Source organism: Phyllobates terribilis, unplaced genomic scaffold (assembly GCF_046119375.1).
Source record: "Phyllobates terribilis strain yellow unplaced genomic scaffold, ASM4611937v1 Scaffold_12__6_contigs__length_324123572, whole genome shotgun sequence".
Taxonomy (NCBI): domain Eukaryota; kingdom Metazoa; phylum Chordata; class Amphibia; order Anura; family Dendrobatidae; genus Phyllobates; species Phyllobates terribilis.
Window position 1 is genome coordinate 24,065,713 of NW_027362772.1, and position 6,508 is coordinate 24,072,220.

Consider the following 6,508-nt stretch of genomic DNA (forward strand, 5'->3'; position numbering starts at 1 on the left):
ACACTAAGAGGGCAAGACATGTATTCTGTCACCATCTGACGGAAACGTTGCCTCCTGCTGACTGGAGCCGTCTGTGATGGTGTAGACATTTGTGGCGGCGGGGACACAAAACTTTGCCACATTTCGGCCATACTGGTCTTGCCTTGTGCTGAGGCGCTGCTTCTGCTCCCTCTTTGTGCAGAGCTTCCTCCACTGCCTCGACGCACTGAGCTGCTTTGTAAAGCACTAGCAGCACTGCTCTCGGTTGGAATGGAGAACATGATGGAATGCACCAGTGCGTCTTGGTACTCCCGCATTTTACGCTCCCGGTTCAACGGTGTTATGAGGCTTTGTAAGTTGTCCCGGTAGCGAGGATCTAGGACGGTGGACACCCAATAATCAGCCGTGTTGAGAATGTGGGCGATGAGGCGGTCGTTTCTCAGGCACTGCAGCATGAAATCAACCATGTGCTGCAGACTGCCAACTGGCCAAGAAACGCTGTCCCCTGCTTGAGGCGTGATCTCTGCCTGCTCTGCATCACCCCACCCTCGCTCTAGATACTGACTACTAGAGCATTGTGTACCTCCCTCCTCTGGACAGATGTCTTCCTCATCCATTGACTCCTCCTCATCCTCCTCACAAAGTGTCCCCTGCCTAGGCCTTTGTGAGGAACCACGTTGCGCAGACTGTAGAGAAGCAGATGGCATTTGTGACTCCTCATCCTCCACCTCTTCCAAAACCTCGTCCCTTAGTGCTTGCAGTGTTTATTCAAGCAGGCAGATAAGGGGGATAGTCATGCTGACTAGTGCATCATCTGCACTCGCCATCCGCGTGGAATAATCGAAGGCACGCAAAACGTGGCAAATGTCCTTCATAGAGGCCCACTCAGTGGTGGTGAAGTGTGAACGGCGCGCACTGCGACTTGTTTGCGCCTGCTGCAGCTGGTGCTCCATTACTGCTGCCAGCTGCTCACACAACCTCTCCAACATATGTAACGTTGAATTCCACCTGGTGGGTAGGTCACATATGATGCGATGTTCCGGAAGACGTAATCGGCGCTGCAGAGCTGCAATGCGTGATCTTGCATTGCTGGAACGCCGCAAGTGAGCGCACTCTATGCGGACCTTGTGAAGCAGTGCATCAAGATCCGGATAGTCCCTCAAAAAACTCTGCACGACCAAGTTGAGCACATGTGCCAGACATGGGATGTGAGTGAGGTTGCCTAGGCCCAGAGCTGCCACCAGATTTCGGCCATTGTCACACACTACCATGCCTGGCTGGCAATTCGCTGGCACAAACCACACGTCGCTCTGCTGCTTGATGGCATCCCAGAGCTCCTGCGCTGTGTGGCTTCGATTCCCCAAAGAAATTAATTTTAATATGGCCTGTTGACGTTTGGCCACGGCTGTGCTCATATTGGTCACCATAACAGGTAACCGTTCACGGGTCGATGTGGAGGTAGACCGTGACGGCTCCTGCAGCGCTGATTCAGAGGAACTGGAGTATGAGGAGGAGTCAATGTGTACAGACTGGATTCCTGCAATCCTTGGAGTTGGCAGAACACGTACAGCGCCACTCTCAAGATCTGTACCCGGCTCCACAACATTTACCCAATGGGCAGTGAGGGAAAGGTATCGTCTCTGTCCATGCTTACTAGTCCACGCATCGGTGGTCAGGTGGACCTTGCTACTGACGGCGTTTTGTAGCGCATGTTTAATTTTTCCCTCCACATGATGTTGCAGGGCAGGGACGGCTTGCCTGCTGAAATAAAATCGGCTGGGCACGTTGTATTGTGGGACTGCCAATGCCATAAAGTTACGGAATGTGTCAGTCTCCACCAGCCTGAATGATAGCATTTCAAGGGCCAGTAGTTTAGCAATGCCAGCATTCAGAGCCTGTGCTCGGGGGTGGTTTGCCGAGTATGGGTGCCTTTTCTCCCATGCCTGTGCTAACGATGGCTGTAGACTGGCCTGGGAGTGTGAGGATGACTGGGATAGTGGTGCTGTGGGTGGAATTACACTGTGTCTCTGTACAACAGTGCCAGAGATTCTTCCATGGCGATCCTGTGAGGAAGCTGAACCAGCTGTGTGTGAGCTGGAGGAAGAGGCTACAACACGAGCTGAAGCGGTGGTAGGTGGCTCTGTAGGTTGGCCTAGGTCTTCAGTGTGTTTTTGTAACTCCACCACGTGCTTGGTCCGCACATGTTTCCACATATTTGTGGTATTGAGGTTGCTGACACTTTTCCCTCTTTTCACCTTCTGATTACACAGCTTGCATTTGACAAAGCAAATGTCATCTGCAACTGTGTCAAAAAAGGACCAGGCACTGCAAGTCTTGGGAGCGCCCGCTTTGGATTTTGGAAGAGCCATGCTCCTAATGGGTGCCGAAGTGGAGACTACAGGCAACCAAGTCTGCCCCCTCCCTCTCCCTCCTTTTTGGGGAATCTCTTCCTCAGAGCTGCTCCCACCACCTTCCTGTCCCTCACGCCATGATGGGTCAAGGACCTCATCATCTACACCACCCTCTTCAAACAACTGCTTCTCCTGGGTAGTCTCGACAGCACAGTACGCACCAGAAAGTGGCACCTGAGTCTCATCATCAGATGCGTACTGAGGTGTGCTGCTGACCATAGGCACTGGCCCACCTGCCTCTTCAGATTCAGAGAGACAAAACGGTTGCGCATCACTGCATACTACCTCTTCTTCAAATTCTCGAATTCTGCTTGGCTGGCCCCCTCTTTCCAAGCCAAGAGATTCAGAGAACAGAAGTAGAGATGGCTCCTGTCCAGGGCTCTCTGACTGCCTGGGTAATTTGGCAGGTGGTGAAGAGACAGATGGGTGCTCTTCAGTGCTCAGGACCTGAGAGGATCTGGAACTAATTGAAGTCGATGCGTTAGCTGCCATCCATCCGACAACGGCTTCAATTTGGTCCTCGCGCAGCAGTGGGGTACGGCTAGCTCCTACAAAGCTGCGCATAAAGGACTGTTCCCTGGTAAAACTGGGGGATGCTGAGTCACTGGTGCCCGCAGCAGGCACAGAATCCCCACGTCATCTCCCTGCAGGCACAGAATCCTCACGTCCTCTCCCTGCAGAAACTCCACGCCCACGCCCACGACCACATGCCTTACTCCCTGCCTTCTTCATCTTGGTAGACTGATAAAGATAGGCAGAAAAGTACTAAGGGCTTAGTGTGCTTATTCCTGAACAGCTGCTAACAGGTATAAGAAACACTAATTTTATAAAGTGTGGACTAGACTTTAATATGAGCTAATGTGGCCTACACAACTGTAAAGTGGAGTGTTTGGTGAACTTTATTTAGGTTTTTTTTTGTCACAAAAAGACACTGGATGTGCCTAAAGATGTAATAACGATAGTATCACAAACTTTTTGTAGCTATTACAATGTAGGAAGGTAACCTACAATGCAATAGATGAGGCTGCAAAAAATAGGCTAATACTAATCTGGCTGGGGCTGCAAGGCCCAATGCTGCAGAAAGGCTCCTCTAACTACTCCTATATAGTGTGTTTGGAACCAATTTAGCTGAATACGGATGGAACCACCACACTAATAGGAGAAATCAGGAAAAATTATGAATTGGCAAAAAAGGACAATGTATGAGGCAGTGACAGACACTGAGTGCACTACAACCAGACGTGGTTGAAGTACACACTACAGGGTGAGTTGCACTCACACACCAGATCTTGCAGACAGCGGTGAACAGTACAGATGCAGAGCACTGTGCACTAGCGCTGCAAGACCAAAAAAAATTCTCTATCTACTCCTATATAGTGTGTTTGGAACCAATTTAGCTGAATACGGATGGAACCACCACACTAATAGGAGATATCAGGAAAAATTATGAATTGGCAAAAAAGGACAATGTATGAGGCAGTGACACACACTGAGTGCACTACAACCAGACGTGGTTGAAGCACACACTGCAGGGTGAGCTGCACTCACACACCAGACCTTGCAGAAAGCGGTGAACAGCACAGAGAACTGTGCACTAGCACTGCAAGGCACAGCGATTTATAAAGTAGCTTGGGTAAAGCAGAATAGACCAAATAGGTAGCTAAAACTGTCCCTCAGAACAACAGCGTCCTATCCCTAACTGAATTCACAGCAGAGTGAGCTCAAAATGGCGGCGGCGGCTTTTATAGGGCATCATGACATCATTTCAGCAGCCAATCACAGCCATGCCATTAGTTAAGATGCCTACATGCCTAACAGGATGTACCCACACTTCTTAGGATCCTCATTGGCTGAATAAAATGAAAATGGCTCATTGCATTATGGGAACTTCGGATTCCGGTATACGATATTGCAAAAGTATCGGAATTAAGTATCGGAATTCCGATACCGCGAATATCGGCCGATACCCGATATTTCAGTATCTGAATGCTCAACACTAGTCACAAGAGGTGGACGATGATGAGACACAATTGCCAGAGAGTCAGGAGGAGGACCAGGGTGCGGAAGTGGAAGACGAGGTGGCGGATGATATAGTAACTGACCCAAACTGGCAGGAGGACATGCAGAGCGAGGACAGCAGCACACAGGGGAGGGAGGCAGATCACCCCAACTGTTAGGTCTTCCCGAGTCTGGTTGTTTTTTAAAGACTCTGCCGATAACCCCAAAAAGGCCATTTTCACCACCTGCCAGACCAGCATCAGCAGGGGTGGCAAAACGACCAGCCTGACCACCACCAGCATGATCAGGCACATGGCAGCAAAGCACCCGACTTTGTGGGCCGAACCCCAGGGTGCAGGAACAGTGTCTGCGGGTGGCACCATTGCTTCTTTCGGTGTTGTGCATGCAAGCCAATCCCCTGTCCATGGTGCATGCGAAGATGCCTCCTGCCCTGCACCTGTCGTTGCACACTCTCAAGTAGCAGCATCATGAAGCACGTCCATGTCCTTGTCCCCGCACTGCGTTTAGTTGTCCATACCCCAGTCCTTGGAACGCAAGCGCAAATATGCAGCCAACGCCCCACAGGCCACACTACTAAATTCTCACATTTCATGAAATGTTGCCTTTTAGGCTCATGGAGACGGAAGCATTCCGCAACCTCATGGCGGCGGCCGTCCCTCAGTACTCGGTCCCCAGCCGCCACTATTTTTCCCAGTGTGCCATCCCCGCATTACACAAGCACGTGTCCCAAAACATTAGCCGTGCCCTCAACAACGCAGTTACCAGGAAAGTCCACCTAACCACGGACACGTGGACAAGTGCTTGTGGGCAGGGACGGTACATCTCGCTGACCGCACACTGGGTTAACATAGTGGAAGCCGGGACCCAGTCAGATCTTGGGACGGAACAAGTCCTCCCGAAGCCAAGGATTGCGAGCCCTAGGTCAATCAGGGTTGTCCCCACAGTCTACAGCTACTGCACCTTATCCTCCTCAGCCTCTTCCTCCTCTTCAGCCTCCATCTCCGAAATGACCACATCAGTCAAAAGATGGAAGCACTGCAGCACTGCCTTGGCCAAGCTGCAACAGGCTGTGCTAAGCTAATATGCTTAGGTGAAAAAACGCACAATGCTGAAGAGTTGTGGACAGCTCTGAAAGAGCAGGAAGATCTGTAGCTCACACCGCTGAACCTACAGCCAGTCATGGTCGTGTGTAACAATGTCCGGAACCTGGTGGCGGCTCTGAGGCGAGGCAAGTTCACACACGTACCATGCCTGGCCAATGTGCTTAACCTCGTGGTTCAGCGTTTTCTCAAATCCGGAGCTGCCAGATCTGCTTGTTAAACTACGCTGCCTGTGTGCCCATTTTAGAAAGTCAGCTACAGCTTCCAACCCCCTTGCAGTGTTTCAGCAGCATTTGCAGCTTCCGGCTCACAGACTGGTGTGTGATGTCCCCACGCGTTGGAACTGTACACTGCAGATGTTGGGAAGGATTTGTGAGCAGAAGAGGGCAGTTGTTGAGTACCAGCATCAACAAGGCCGTTGGTATTCAGTTCAGATTCCACACATAAGACCTCAGGAGTGGACATGGATGTCAGACATATGTACCATCCTCCAAAACTTTGAGGACTCCACCAAGATGGTGAGCCGCGATGACGCCATATTTAGCGTCACCATCCCGCTTCTCGGTCTTCTGAAACGCTCTCTGCTCACAATCAAAGAGGATGCATTGTAGGCAGAGCACGATGAGATGGAGCAGGGAACCATACAGGGTGATTACACACAGCCGAGCCTCATCTCATCCCAACGTGGATTGGGTGACAATGAGGAAGAGGAGGAGGAGGAGGAAGGACAGGAGCTAGTTTCATGCACTATAGACGGTACCACCTGCACAGCTGTCATACTGTCTGTTCAGCATGGATGGCCAGAAGACAGGGAGGAGGAGGAGGAGGAGAGCATGGTCAGTCATCCTCTTGGTGAGGAATCGGAAGTCTTGCCTGTTAGTAGTCTGGCACGCGTGGTTGAGTTTATGTTACGCTGCCTTTCCCATGACCCTCGCGTTCTCAAAATTTTGGGTGACAGTCATTACTGGTTGGTGACACTTCTAGACCCACGCTACAAGG